This window comes from Triticum urartu, chromosome 5A (assembly GCF_056163025.1).
Source record: "Triticum urartu cultivar PI428250 chromosome 5A, HENAU_Tu73, whole genome shotgun sequence".
Classification (NCBI taxonomy): domain Eukaryota; kingdom Viridiplantae; phylum Streptophyta; class Magnoliopsida; order Poales; family Poaceae; genus Triticum; species Triticum urartu.
In genome coordinates this window covers 500,060,113-500,076,566 of record NC_141877.1, presented here as the reverse complement: position 1 = coordinate 500,076,566, position 16,454 = coordinate 500,060,113, and positions in this window count along the sequence as shown.

Here is a 16,454-nt window from a genome sequence, read left to right as displayed (position 1 = left end):
GTCTTTTTCACCAGAGGTGGATCAAAACTTTTGACACCCAAACATTTGGTCAATTGTGCATTAAATATGTCCTAATATTTTAGAAAAATGATTTGGTCCAATTTTGCAACAATTATTTGGGAGGTCCTTCACAAAAAAACCTCCTTTCAGGCACTCGAAAAATGGAAAATGGTTTTTTCGTCCAACGAAAATGAAAACTTCCTTAGGCAACATTGTTTGCCATTCCAATATGCACCCTTGTGCACAATATGAGATCATTTGAACAAACTATGCCATGAATGTGGCCATAAGATTGATCATTTGGCTTGAAAGCCATTGATCTCCACACATGATAGCTCGTTTCCAAGAACACTTTTTTATAATAATTGCCGTATTACAAGTTTGTTATTTTTCCTAAGAACTTGGCCACATATAATCACACAATGCGAAGGTTTCCCATTTTTTGATTTTTTTTGAATTTTTTATGCCCGTTTCAAAATGCGGTCAAAACGGCGGGAATGACCGTTCCTAGCTAGTGGTTGAATCTTATATTTTTTTGGTGTTTCTCTGATTAAATAGATACTTATGTACCTAGAAATGATTTTTTGAAAAAATAAAGAGCAAACTATGAGGTAGCTGCAGTTCAAATTTAACCCGCTTCCAGCTGAATCGGCGGGAATTTGTCTTTTTCACCAGAGGTGGATCAAAACTTTTTACACCCAACCATTTGGTCAATTGTGCATTAAATATGGCCTAGTATCTTAGAAAAATAATTTGGTCCAATTTTGCAATAATTATTTGGTAGGTTCTTCACAAAAAAAACTCATTTCGGGCACTCGAAAAATGAAAAATGGCTCTTTTGTGCAATGAAAGTGAAAACTCCCCAACTCAACATTGTTTGGAGTTCCAAGATGCACCTCGTGCAAATATTTGATAGCTTCTTCACAAAAAAATTCATTTTGGACACTCAAAACATAAAAATTAAAATGCTGACATGATTTTACACTTTATTTTTTTTGACCACGACCAATTTTGAATGGTCATAACGTCCAATACTAAATGGTCATAACGTTATACACGCATGCTGCATTCTGATTGGGCCATAGCCATCTCACGCGGATCATGCATCAAGCACCGTTGGATGCTTGTGGATCCAACGGTAGCCCTCGCCCCCACCCTCTCCCCCACCTAGCCCTAACACAACCCCCCACACCCCCACTTCCCCACCGCAACCTTCTCCACCTTCTCTCCCTCTCTCCCTTCTGGATCCACCGCCGCCGCACACCACTCCTCCTTCTGGATCCCCCGCCGCCGCCCCCAACCTCACTCCCTCCCTCTGGATCTCGACGCGCCGCCGCCCCCACCCCACTCCTCCGGCGTTCCTCCCATACGGTCTCCGCTCGGCCCTCCCCATCACGCTCCCGATCCAGATCCCTCCCCTCCCCACTCTCAGATCCAACTTCCCGAGACGGAGGCCGTCATGGACATGGTCGCCACCACCATCCTCTCCCTCGCCGTCCTCGGCGGCGGCATCTGGCTGAGCCACCGGGCCGCCACTATCGACTGCGAGCGGTTCCTGGAGCGGCTGGTCATCGCGCTGGAGGCGCTGCTCGTGGGGCTCGCGGGCTCGCTGTGGCGGACGGCCTCCTCCCCTGCGCCGCCTCCCTCCGTCCTCGCATTCCGATTCAAATCCGTCCTCACGGGGCAGATCTAATCCGATCCAGGGCGCCGCCATGATGCAGCACCACCACTAGCTAGACCAGTGGCTCGTCGGCGTTCGCTGCTCTAACCAGGCGCAGGAGTCGCTCGACAAGATGCAGGCCTCGCTCCCTCCCTCCCTCCTCGACGGATCCAGGAACCCTAGATGGCCAGGGTGAGACTGTAGGAGGTCAGACCCCTCCTCTCATTCTCTTCTTCTTCTTCTATCTCTGGTTTTTTCCCTCTCCGCATCTCATCTGATGTAGGCGTGTGTGCGTTCAGTCGTGTGCAGGCACTGTCCTCCCATCTCATCTCCCTTGGTGGTGAAGGAAGGAGTCCATGGAGACGGAAGCTGCTGCCCTCCCATCTCATCTCCCTCCTTGCACGGTGAAGGAAGGAGGCCATGGAGAGAGAAGCTGCTGGGGATGCCGATGCCGATGCCGATTCAAGAGGAGGGCCATGGAAGGTCCTCTCCTTTCCTCTATCTTGTTCGCTTGAGTCCTCTTTCTGTCTTCTCCATTCAAACATGTTCTTCCCGATTCAGACATCTAGTAATGTGCAGGTGCTGTTGCTGACACATTCGGATGCTTCTTCTGTTAATCTGCAGGTGCTGTTGCTGGAGTGTTGAGTGTATGAGGCATGGAGTATGGAGTGGAAAGGGTCCGCGGAGAGTATGACTGGGTAATGATGCTCTGAAAATGTTTCTTTCATGCTTCTTGCACTTACCTGAACCTTAGGTGAAGGAATATCTATCTGCATGACTGCCTCTGTAGAATTATTCTTTGTTTGTTGGATGCTCGAGAGCAGGGGATATGGTTTTCTAGGAGAGACATCTTTGCAAAATATGGTTTGGTAGCTATATATCTGCTGCTAATTGAATTGGTCCTTAGTTTAGTTAGTGGACTAAGTGGTTGACTTCTAAGCTTCAGCTACTAAAACCCACTTGCAAATTTGTCTTTATTGTTTGCATAATGTATTTGCTGCGACATGTATATCAAATACTGGACTAATAGGTTGCCAGTTTGTCCACTGCATACTTTGAGGCTTTGTTACCTACTCATTTTAGAGAACTGTATACTTACTACTACAATTGGTATTACTGTTATTGTCATGCAGATTATAACTGAATTATTCCCTGCTTTGTTGTAGTTGTATGCTTATTTGCTATGGTCTGAACTCTGTTTCTCTGCAGGCCCTGAATCTCTCATTTTCTTTGTTGTTGCCTACTACAGGGAATCCACTATTGTTGACAGACGATGAAGGGCTTCTTACGGGCTGCTGCTCTAATGGAAGGTACACGACAAGCATGCTTCAATATGCTACACTTTGCTAGCTGTTGACATGCATCCTTCAAGATGCACCTCTAGAGATGTTCATTGCATGACCTGCACTTGTACCAATATACCATGCTGGTACCTGTAGGTTAGTGTTGGTGGTGCCTAACATGAGCTTGAATGTGGTAGTTGAAGTGTAGAACAACAGCAGGTTAATGTGTGTTATTTGCCGTATGCAAGTCTGTTGTTTTATTTGCCCTTTCTAGTATTGTACAAACTGATGCATTTATGGCATAAACAAATTATTCTATAAGATCTGTAAAAGCAAACATTTCACTATGCAAGTCTATTGTTTTATTTGCCCTTTATAGTATTGCATGATAGTGTCCAAATTCAGGAAGGGAAAGGTGAGGCTGGAACGTACGAGTGGGTAGATCTACTTTGTTGTTTACATTAGTGTTGCCATTGCAATTGTTTGGTTCTGGCCTCAGCAGCAGTACACTAATGCTGGTAGCCTTTGTGTTCACTCTTTTACAGGAGAGCCAGGACAAATTTGAAGTGAAAATCCATGAAGCCAAGTGCAAAGCTGTGATGCATTGTGATACTGTAGAGATTGTGACATTGGAACGGATTTACTGTTATTTGTATTCACTTGCCAGAGATTTGTTTATTCCGCTTGACTGTAATAGATTGTGACATCGGAACAGATTTACTGTTATTTGACAAATTATGTTTGTTCTGTTTTTTTTGAAATGGTGATTTAAAAATGTGTGAAATGGAAACCTGACAAGTGGGATCCACTTATCAAAATAATCTGAGCAATGTCGAAATATTTGACGTGTGGGACCAGCTCCAATATATAATGGGCAAAACAAGAAATCTATGGACTAAAAAGGCCACGACCCAAAATAAAAAGGCTATAATGTTGCAATGAAGGCCATGGGCCAAAAATAAAAAGGCTGCAATGAAGGCCCTGGGCCAAAAATAAAAAGGCTGCAATGTTGGGCTTGGTCCATGAAGCTGACAAAAAATTCATAGGAAAACAAATATAAATGGGCTGAATTAATGGGCCCTAGAAAGCCACCTCGTCGTATGACATATACATGGTGGACACCCCAAAAGAAGGAGATGGCGATGGAACAGCGGGGGATGACCCCTCCAAGAAACAGCCTAAGCGCCGGCGTCAGCGGCGCCGCTCAAAATCCTGCCAAAGCAAATACGGTGATTCCAGCACGGGAGATAATAATACTCCGGAGAGTGCCGAAGAAAACCCCCTCCAGCAAGATTCAGCACAGGAGGACGGAGAAGGCAGCCCTCATGAGAGAGCGGCAGACAGAGAGGTCGAGGACGATAATTATATGCCTCCCTCCGAAGACGAGGCAAGCCTCGACGACGACAAATTCGTCGTGCTAGAGGATCCCGTCGAGCAAGAGCGTTTTCAACGCAGGCTTATGGCCACGGCAAGAAGCCTCAAGAAAAAACAGCAACAACTTAGAGCTGATCAAGATTTGCTAGTCGACAGATGGACTGAAGTCCTTGCGGCCGAAGAGCATAAACTCGAATGCCCCTCCAAGAGCTACCCAAAGCGCAGGTTGCTACCCCGATTAGAGGACGAAGCACTTAAACCTACATCACCAGCACTTGATACGGCCGACTGGCCACCTCGTGGCCGCGATAGAGAGGCCTCTCGGTCCTCCACTCAAGCCGCACCCCGTACCAAGGCACGGGAAAATGCGCCAGACCTGCGAGATATGTTGGAGGACAAGGCAAGGCAAACAAGATCGATCTATGGATCGCGTGGGCGCCCCACGACTCGAGACGGTAACCGTCACGCCGGACACAAATCCGGTAGGGCCGAACATAGTAGACAAAGCTCATTGGAGCTACGTCGTGATATAGCCCAGTACAGAGGCGCCGCACACCCACTATGCTTCACAGACGAAGTAATGGATCATCAAATCCCCGAGGGTTTGAAACCCGTAAACATCGAATCATATGATGGCACAACAGATCCTATGGTATGGATTGAGGATTATCTCCTTCATATCCACATGGCCAGCGGCGATGATCTCCACGCCATCAAGTACCTCCCACTCAATCTTAAAGGACCAGCTCGGCATTGGCTTAACAGCTTGCCAGCAGGATCAATCAGTTGTTGGGAGGACCTGGAAGCCGCATTCCTCGACAATTTCCAGGGCACTTATGTGCGACCACCAGACGCCGATGACCTAAGCCACGTAATTCAGTAGCCAGAGGAATCGGCCAGGCAATTCTGGACACGGTTCCTAACAAAGAAAAATCAAATAGTCGACTGTCCGGACGCAGAGGCCCTAGCAGCCTTCAAGCACAATATCTGTGACAAGTGGCTTGCCCAGCACCTTGGACAAGAAAAGCCGAAATCTATGGCAGCACTCATGACACCCATGACCCGCTTTTGCGCGGGAGAAGACAGCTGGCTTGCTCGTAGCAACAATATGACCAAGAGCCCTGGTAATTCGGATACCAGGGACAGTAGTGGCAGGTCGCGTCACAACAAGTAGAAGCACCGCATTAATGGAGACAATGCCGAGGATACGGCAGTTAATGCCGGATTCAGAGGCTATAAATCCGGTCAGCGGAAAAAGCCATTCAAAAGAAATCCTAGGGGCCCGTCCAGTTTGGACCGAATACTCAACCGCTTGTGCCAGATACATGGCACCCCCGAAAAGCTGGCCAATCACACCAACAAGGATTGTTGGGTGTTCAAGAAGGGAGGCAAGTTAAATGCCGAAAATACCGACAAGGGGTTGCATAGCGATGACGACGAAGAGCCCCGGCCGCCGAACAACAGTGGACAGAAGGGTTTTCCCCCACAAGTGCGGACGGTGAACATGATATATGCAACCCACATCCCCAAGAGGGAGCGGAAGCGCGCGTTAAGGGACGTATACGCGGTAGAGCCAGTCGCCCCAAAGTTCAACCCATGGTCCTCCTGCCCGATCACCTTTGATCGAAGGGACCATCCCACTAGCACCCGTCATGGCGGATTCGCCGCATTGGTTCTAGACCCAATTATTGATGGATTTCATCTCACTAGAGTCCTTACGGACGGCGGTAGCAGCCTGAACCTGCTTTACCAGGATACAGTGCGGAAAATGGGCATAGATCCCTCGAGGATTAGGCCCACCAAAACGACCTTTAAAGGCGTAATACCAGGTGTAGAGGCCAACTGTACAGGCTCAGTCACACTTTAAGTGGTCTTTGGATCTCCGGATAATTTCTGAAGCGAGGAGTTAATCTTCGACATAGTCCCATTCCGCAGTGGCTATCACGCACTGCTCGGGCGAACCGCATTCGCCAAGTTCAATGCGGTACCGCACTACACATACCTTAAGCTCAAGATGCCAGGCCCTCGAGGAGTAATTACGGTCAATGGAAACACCGAACGCTCTATCCAAATGGAGGAGCACACGGCGGCCCTTGCAGCGGAAGTACAAAGCAGCCTCGGCAAGCAGTTCTCTAGTCTGGCCATTAAACGTCCGGACACCATCAAGCGCGCCCGGAGTAACCTACAACAAGACCGCCTGGCACTTTCTGAGAAGGCTTAGCAATGCGGCCCCAACCCCAGCCCTCGCAAAAATGCGACGCCAGTGCTTCGCGTACATAACTACGCTCTAGAAATACCATGGGTACAGGGGGAGGGGAACCATCACGGCACGCCCGAAACACGGCTTAAACCGCACCAGGGGCTGCCAATTTTTTAATTTTCTCTTACTTTCAGGACTCCATTCTTCGGAAGGCCTGTTCGGCAGTTCAATTGCCGCACAAACGATGCAAGAACCAGGGAAGCAGACAAGCCATGCCGCATTACGGAACTCCCAGGTGGTCTCTATCACGAGCAGTATACCTGTTTCGCATACCATTCCGCAGCCTGCCCCTGGAACGGACATGTTAAATAGTCCAACCTTTTGCTTATCGCATTATTTGTATCGTTCTGCTTTGATCGCAGCCCTTTTTAATAAACAATGCATAGCTTTTGTCTATTTTTGCATTACTCTTTTTTTTACAAATATATGTTCCTTAACGACATGTTGCACCCGTACACTTTGGTACGGCCAAAATATGCCAGGGGCTTTAGTAGCCCTCAATATGGTGTGAGAAGTCCGAACACTTTAACAAGTGCGGCACCCCGAACTTATAGCATTATATGCATCGGCTCCGAATCATGTCTTGGGTCAATAGTTGGGTTTGCCCGGCTCCTATGTTTTGGTGCCTTACGTTACGCTGTGTCGGCTAAGGTAGCACTAGGAGAACTACTGCGATTGTGCCCCAGTTGAGCTGGGTCGAGCACCTCAGTAGAGAAAGCTAAAACTGACTGTCATAGGGTTTTACCTCCATCAAGAGGGCCCGAACCTGGGTAAAACTTCGTGCCCCTTGCCTCCTGTTACCATCCGGCCTAGACGCACAGTTCTGGACCCCCTACCCGAGATCCGCCGATTTTGACACCGACAACCGCACATTGCGAGAGCCAAGAGAAGATGGCCAAGATGGCCGTAGAATTAAAAGACACTGCCGACCGTTGCCGGGTCCTTGAAAAAGAAAACCGAGCGAAGGCAACGGACCTTGAGAAGGCCACGACGGCGGACAAAGACACCCGTTTTGCTATGGGAGCGAAGAAGGAGCTGCGGGAAGCCGGGGATATTGCGGCTGGGAAACCCTTCATATTACGGAGGAAGTTCGGAGATCCACGGTATGCCCCTCTGGATCGGCTGTGGAGTTCGGCAGATTCGTATATGGATTTGGCGGCGAGCGCTGCCGATGCGGCCAAGTACTTCCAAGGTCAGATAGATCGTGAAGTGGACAAGTAGTTCTGGCCGCAATTCCACGTTCCAGAGCGTCCACTTTCATTGACTGACCAGATAGCCGAATGGGCCGAACTGAATAGGTTGTCCGGACTCGCCATGAGGTTTGTTGTGGATCAGCTATGGCTGGAAAAGCCAAAGCCGAACAGCTATTTCATCTTGGTGCAGCAGTTCCTTGGTGCGGTGCCGCGCATTAATGCGATGAAGAGGTCGGCGTGCATAGAAGGCTCGCGGATGGCCCTTGCCCGTGTTAAAGCATACTGGGCGGAGATGGACGCTACCACTGTTGCAGCGCAGGGTTCGGCCATAGGCCGAGTGGCTGCCGAGCATTATTTCGAGGAGGTTCTCGAGGGTGCTCGCTTGATAGAGGCCCAGTGCTCGAAGAATATTATGTTTGAGTGATATGTATTCTCATTGTAAACACAATGCTTTTATGAAGTTTTTATAAGGTTATGTTTATTCTTTTGCCTGAAAGTAGTATGATGCCTCATGTTCGGTTGTTTATGTATACATGTGTATAACCTGAAAGATTGCAGTCGTCGGCTTCAACCCCCACGCATATAATGCGGAGGTGCTCGCAAAAAACGTGTGTTCACACTTAACCCAACGTCTTGGTCCTATTAAGGAGGTGATAGCGTAGCGAGCGAGGCAACCGGACTATAATGCTTTAACACTTTCACTTAGCCATAGGAGTTTGACGGTGGGGCTACTAGATAGTCCCTGGTGGCTCCGCACTCTCCTGATCGCGGGGTGCGTACATGCCTGGCCGGAAAACGGCCCTTCATTAAGGCGGAGGAATTCTAACATTCCGATAGGTCATCGAGTGGTTGACCAGTCTCACGCTATATCATGACAGTCAGTTTTCGGCTTTCTCTACTGAGGTGCTCATCCGGATGAACCAGGGCACAATCGCAATAGTTCTCCTGGTGCTACCTTAGCCGATAAAGCGGAACATAAGGCACCAAAACACAGGAGCCGGGCAAACCCAACATTTGACCAAAGACAATGATTCGGAGCTGATGCATATAAGGCCAAACTCGCGACGCCGAACACTCCCTAAGGTATTCGGTCTTTATGGTATAAACCGATCCTGAATAGTGCCCTTTGCAAGAAGCCCCTTGTGTCCAGGTGCGTGCATTATTCTGACGTGGCCACATGCCAAGACGTCAGCATCCTTCTCAACTGTGCTGAGAATTCGGTGGATATGTATCAACAAGAGAGAGTAAAAGAGGTTTATGCAGGGTCTTAATCTAAAAAGAATCATTGGAGCGGGTCCCTGTTACACGTCTGCGCCTGTGTCTCCATTGTGCCGTATCCTGTACGGGTGTAGCACGATGATCATCTGTAAAAGAGAGGAACTTAGGTGAAAAAGTTGTCGTGCAAAAAGATAGTTTTTAAAGAAACCATGTATAATTCAAGATGAGTAAAAATTGCCACTTGTCTGCGCACGTTGAGCCCCTTGTATTTGTAATAGGGGTGTGACCATTGATCCGGTATGAATTACATATAGCTGCGCCGGACTCGTCTAACCGTGTCCGAGGTCTTGACGACCTGTTAAATGCTTTAGTTGGTGAGGCTGCTTTTAGTGTGTGGCTGCCAAGGCAGCCGCACTCTCTTCGGCGCGCGAAGATCGCTTAATTCTTCCGTTTACTGTAATGTTGCCACGTGGGCCGGGCATCTTGAGTGTGAGGGAAGCGTAGTGCGGTATTGCATTAAAGCAAGCGAAAGCTTCGTGTCCGAGTAGTGCTTGATAGTCACTTTGGAACGGAGCGATGTTGAAGGTTAAATGTTTGCTACAGAAGTTATCGGGGAAGCCGAATATAACCTTTAGTAGCAGTGAGCCCATGCAATGAGCCCCTGGGCCTGGCGTTACTCCTTTAAAGGTAGTATTGCTATGGCAAATTTTTGTTGGGTCTATCCCCATTTCGCGGATTGTGTCCTGGTATATCAGGTTTAGACTGCTGCCACCGTCCATCAGGACTCGTGTGAAGTGGTATCCGCCAATTATTGGGTCTAATACCAGGGCAGCCCATCTTGCACGCCGGATACTTGCTGAGTAATCACGATAGTCGAATGTGATCGGTTGAGACGACCAGTGGCAGGACTCCGCTGTGATAGGCCCTTGGGCATATTTTTCTGGGAGTGCCGTTTTGTTTCTTCCTTTGATCACGTGTAACACGTTTACTGTTTTGACTTCTGGTGGAAATTTCTTTTGTTCCCCAGTGTATTGCTTGAGAGGCTCATCCTCGTCTTCGCTTGGTGTATCCTTCCCCTTGTGTACGGCATTGAGCTTGCCGGACTGCTTGAAGACCCAACATTCTCTGTGGGTATGATTAGCGGGTTTACCAGGGGTTCTATGGATCTGACATATTTGGTCCAGAATTTTGTTTAGGCTGGACAGTTCGTCTCTGGCGCCTCTAGAGGGCGGCTTTTGCTGACCTGGCCGAGAGATTTTGAATCCGGCGTTTACTGCTGTGCTCTTCGTGCTATATTCTTTATTCCGGCGTTTGTTATTGCTGTTGCGCCGTGATTTCCCGTTTCCATCTATAACTTCAGATGTACTAGGGTCGCTGGTGCTGCATCTGGCTAGCTAGCTGTCCTCACTCGCGCAAAAGCGGGTCATGAGGCTTGTTAATGCTGCCATTGTTCTCGGCTTTTCTTGGCCGAGGTGTCTGGCAAGCCATTCGTCACGGACGCTATGCTTAAAAGCTGCCAAGGCTTCGGCATCTGAACAGTCGACAATTTGGTTCTTTTTAGTAAGAAACCTGTTCCAAAGTTTTCGGGCTGACTCTCCGGGCTGTTGAGTTATATGACTCAAATCGTCCGCGTCCGGAGGTCGGACATAAGTCCCTTGAAAATTTTCCCGAAAAGCGTCTTCGAGCTCTTCGTAGCTTCCAATGGAGTTTTTGGGGAGGCTTTTAAGCCAGTGACGAGCTGGCCCTTTGAGCTTGAGGGGTAAGTACTTGATGGCGTGGAGATCATTTCCTCGAGGCATATGGATATGGATGATATAGTCCTCAATCCAGACCCCAGGGTCTGTTGTTCCGTCGTATGCCTCTATGTTTACGGGTTTGAATCCCTCTGGAAATTCATGGTCCAGCACCTCATCGGTGAAACATAGGGGGTGTGCGGCACCCCTGTATCTGGGTGTACCGCGGTGTTCAGATGTTTGTTGTGTTACATCGTATGCTGGGGCGCGCTTGCGTGGTCCATAGATGGATCTGGTTGCGCCGTCCTTTTGGTGCAAGCCCTCGCGTGGATCGCGTATTGGCTAGTGAGTGGCGTTGTTTGCCGCTCGATGTTGGTCGTGAGGTCGTCTATCCGGCCATGTGGCTCTTTTGATTTTTGGTTGTGGGGGGTCTGAGGCCTCCTCATCGAATTTAGGTAGGAACTTCCGCTTTGGGTAGCTCTTGGTAGGGCGATTGTCGCCGTACTTCGCTGCTGTGTTGAGTACTTTACTCCATCTGATTTGGAGTGTGTCCTGCGTAGCCTTGAGCCTTTGCTTCTGCTTTTTCAGACTCCTCGCGGTGGCAACAAGCCTTTGACGGGCATTCTGCTGCTCCGGGTGCCTGTCCGGCGTTATGTCGTCCGGACTATTATCTTTGACAGAATTAGTTTGTTCGGTTTGATTCTCCGTATTGCCGTAGTCTGGCAGTGGTTCGCCCTGCTCCAACGCTGGGTCTGTATGATCATTATTTCTGCCGAGGCGGGATTTGGGGCGGCGCTTGCGCCGCCGTTTTGATTGCTTCTCGAGGGAACAAGCCTTCGGTGCGTCCTTCCGTTCCTAGTCGTTGTCTTCTTTTGGTGTGTCCACCATGTATACGTCATATGATGAGGTGGACGTCCAGCACCCTGTGGGCGGTGGTTCCTCTTCGCCTCCTGCATCGTCGTTAATACCGTCGATGTCTTCGGAGTCGAAGTCGAGCATGTCGGTTGAGTCATCGACAGTGGCTATTAAGTGGGTGGTGGGTGGGCGTCGAATTTCTTAGTCGTCCGCATCCCAATCCTGTTGGCCATAATCCGGCCAGGGCTCTCCTAACAAAGAGAGAGACCTTAGTGAATTCAGAATGTCGCCGAAGGGCGAGTGTTGAAAGATATCCGCGGTGGTGAATTCCATGTTCGGCGCCCAATCGGATTTGATTGGCAGGGGCGCGGATGGTTCAGAGTCCGAAAAAGAGTCCGACACCTTGGAGTCACGGGCTGCGCAGAGGGTTAGGCTGGTGTTCGGCTCGATCGCCGTTGAGACTGCAGCCCCCGAGGCGGTGTCTAAGCACCCGTCCTCGACTGGGGCAGTTGGCTCCAAGCTAAAGGTCGTAGCTGATGCGGGCGTGGCCTCTGGGGTACTGTTCGGCGGCAGAGCTAGGTCATACCCATCTTGACAGTGCGGCGCGCCCGGCTATGGCTCGAATCCGTAGAAGATCAAGTCTCCGTGGATGTCGACCGTGTAGTTCAAATTTCCAAATCTGACCTGACGCCCAGGGGCGTAGCTTTCAATCTGCTCCAGATGGCCAAGCGAATTAGCCCACAGTGCAAAGCCGCCGAATACGAAGATCTGTCCGGGGAGAAAAGTCTCACCCTGGACCGCATCCCTATCGATGATGGTAGGAGCCATCAAGCCTAACGGCGACGACACAGAGGAACTCTCAATGAAAGCACCAATGTCGGTGTCAAAACTGGCGGATCTCGGGTAGGGGGTCCCGAACTGTGCGTCTAGGCCAGATGGTAACAGGAGGCGGGGGACACGAAGTTTTACCCAGGTTCGGGCTCTCTTGATGGAGGTAAAACCCTACGTCCTGCTTGATTAATATTGATGTTATGGGTAGTACAAGAGTAGATCTACCACGAGATCAGAGAGGCTAAACCCTAGAAGCTAGCCTATGGTGTGATTGTATGTTGTGATTGTTGTCCTACGGACTAAAACCCTTCGGTTTATATAGACACCAAAGAGGGTTAGGGTTACACAAGGTTGGTTACAAAGGGGGAGATATCCATATCCGTATTGCCTAGCTTGCCTTCCACGCCAAGTAGAGTCCCATCCGGACACGAGACGAAGTCTTCAATCTTATATCTTCATAGTCTAACAGTTCGGCCAATGGAGACAGTCTGGCTGTCCGTAGACCCCCATATCCAGGACTCCCTCAACGGCCCTCTCCAGCGGAGCTCCAGAATAGGCCCCAAGATGGGATCTCGTGGATACAGAAAGTTGCGGCGGTGGAATTAGGTTTTTGGCTCCGTCTCTGTTCGTTTAGGGGTATGTAGGTGTATATAGGAGGAAGAAGTATGTCGATGGAGCTCCGAGGGGCCCACGAGGCAGGGGGCGCGCCCTAAGGGGGTGGCCCCCCACCCTCGTGACCGCCTCTATGATGCGTTAGCGTAGGGTCCAAGTCTCCTGGATCACGTTCCCGAAGGTTTCATTCCGTTTGGACTCCGTTTGATATTCCGTTTCTTCGAAACACTGAAATAGGCAAAAAAACATCAATTCTGGGCTGGGCCTCCGGTTAATAGGTTAGTCCCAAAAATAATATAAAAGTGGAAAATAAAGCCCAATATAGTCCAAAACAGTAGACAATATAGCATGGAGCAATCAAAAATTATAGATACATTGGAGACGTATCACATCCCACACAGTCAATCAAGGGAAAACGTTTCCGTTCGTATGTATATCACACGCAGTTCTTTGTGTGGAAACATTTGTGCAAGGTGGCCTAACGCAAACAGTTTGCTGCCGGAGCCGTGTGTGATTGTTAGTTGATTGAACATGCCCACTTTCTAGAAACTGTGTGGGTTGTTTGAGATCATCGCCCACGGCGTTGTCTGAGTAACCGTCTGCAATAGAAAACCCCAATAAGCAGGGTAATTAGCCTATTATTGATAATCCATGTACTAATCAAACTGATATTTCTTATAAAGCACGCCAGATATTTCATATCCGTATGAAAGCAACCAGGATTTCATAATCGAATTACATCAGATAGCTTCAGCACTCAGTTACAGCATTACACAATAGCACCAAGTTTCACATGCAGCATCAAATACATTTGGAAAGTAGCATCATACACGGTAAATACACAGATGAATCTCATCTGGCAAACTGTAGAAGCGGAAGGCAAATATTGAGCCTTCAGTAATGTCGAATGTTCTTGCAACTTTAGGCCAGTGGCTATGGATAATTGCCCGCCCAACCTTCGTCCTCTTCAGCAAGACTTCAATATTGTACCATGGGTGTTGAATGAATACCTTCCTCGCCTCTTGACCATGGAGGTGGTTTGAGAGGTAATCATCGGTGAACTGCTTTGAAAAGTACTGAAAACAAAGCTATGCATAAATCGCTGTTGTAAATTTTGAAATGGCGCAAGGGGTAAAAATAAGGTAAAAGAGTTGGTACCATCCTATAGTTGACTGATGTCTTCTTCATTGTGAAAACAAAGATCTTGCTGTTATTCATCGCAAGTTTCTTGACCCTAACAATCTTTCTGAGTTTCTTGACTTGACTGATATTCATGGACATCTCATTTCCCCATATGCCAAAAGGGTCAAACAGTGGGTCTAAGCCTCTGACAGCAGGGCATACATGTGCAAGACCAAATTGTAAGAGATCTAAATATTAGAATAATTCCTGCAATTGCACAATAATGTGCTATTAGCCAAAGGACCCTGCTTGAACAAACCTCGATGGTAAACCACAGTGTCTCCCATTGTTTCCCTGCAACACACGTAAGGAAGATCTTGATCAGGTTAATCGAGAGTTGTCATACTATCAGTAGAATATGTATTGAGTACAGACAAATTCGGTTGGTGTCACATGCATGACAATACAAAATTGTACCCACAGCAAATGAAAATCAAATTGAAGAACTGAACCAAACAGTTAAATGGATAGCAGACCAAATGAACCAAAATAGTTAGGTGAGCACGGCATTGCAGAATAGAAACATGTACTAGAAGATAAGATAGTTAACAAAACAAAGAATGCTTGAGAACAGTACTACGAAATGTAGCAATTGTTGGACCAAAGTGTTAACAGAACATTACATTTCAAAGGACCAAACTGTTAACTAAACATCAGATTGCATATTAACATTACAGAGGACAAATCACTAGAATGCACTCGTGGTGGCCCCGAGAAAACATCATGAACTGTATTTTAAAGTAGACAACCGCATGGCGGTGTCGACGGTGGCCTCGAAGACGAGGTGCTCCTCCAAGATCTGGCGGTCGACACACATGGCAGCCATAGCGACCTCATTCGCGCGTGCGTCCTCATGCTACTCAGCTCCATGTTATACTGCGTGTAAAATGGCTGTAGGCGGCGCTTAATTGGAGGAGGGGTCAGTGATTTCGGTGGAAGGTGTCGCTCCATCACTTGGCGCATGTGGGATGGGAAAGGAGGATGATGGTTTGGGTGGGGTGTGGATTACCTGACCATATCGATGAGGCCGCGCAGCAATAAGAAGGGTCGGCGGTGAGGAGGCTGCGCAACAAGAAGAAGGGTCGCCAGCGAGGAGGCGGCGCTGCAAGAAGAAGGGTGGCCAGCGAGCAGGCGGCGCTGCAAGAAGAAGGGTAGCCGGCAAGCAGGCGGCGCTGCAAGAAGAAGGGTCGCCAACGAGGAGGCTGGGCTGACAGTAAGCAGCAGTGAAGGTTTGAATTTGGAAAGCAAGGAGGAACAGTGGAAATGTGGCTTTTGCTAGGAGGGAGGGGGTGGGGAGATAGATATTTCTGCGGTGGCAAAAAAATTTCGCTCGGTGCTACGAGAAAATGGTGCACAAGTGTGGTTCAAATGGGGGCGGTGGGCTATAGACGACGAAGCTTCCTGCGTAAGCCAGACAAGACGGTGCGCCAAGATATTTTATATCGCATCCCACATGATTCTTTCTAGTAAACTGTTTGTGGTATACCTGATTTTTTAATTATGTTTTGAAAGACAAAATGGTGTTACAGAGGGAAAGGATGGTGTTTGAATTGCTAGAACATTTACGTACAGTGGACATGCAACTAGTTCATGAGTGCCGTGTTTAAATTTGGAATTATTCTGGGTTCGTTTGGCATTTTTATGCATTAATTGAGTTTCTGGGCAATTAGTGTCATAATTCAAATTTGAACTACAAGCACATGCTCCAATGCACCAAAGTTTGCTGAAAAATCACATGTGTGTCTTTGGGTGAATTTATAGGTCCTATGCAAGAAATGGGAATAAAATTCAAACATCTGGGTGTCGTGGCTCGGCCGGAATGATTTAGAAACTTGGTTTTTTAATTACTGTAAATCCAAAACATGGCTGCAAATCATGAAAGTTGGCATAGTGTCATGACATGGCACCAACATGCTGCAGTAAATTTTTTGGCCGAATTGGGACAAGCTTTGTTGTAAGCTTCTTGCAAACCGGAGCTTCCCTCAAGAAGGCTCCTGGTTCCAAGAGGGACCGTGTCACCTCTGTGTGCGAAACGACATGCGTACACTGCCTTCTCCCGCCTTAATTTTTGTACATTGGCAGATTAGACCAAATAGAAGTATCGTGCTAAAATTTGGAATTATTCCGTGTTCGTTTGGCCTTTTTATACATTAATTGAGTTTCTGGGCATTTAATGTGCATAATTCAAATTTGAACTACATGCACATGCTCTAGTGCACCAAAGTTGTTTGAAAAATCACATCTGTGTCCTTG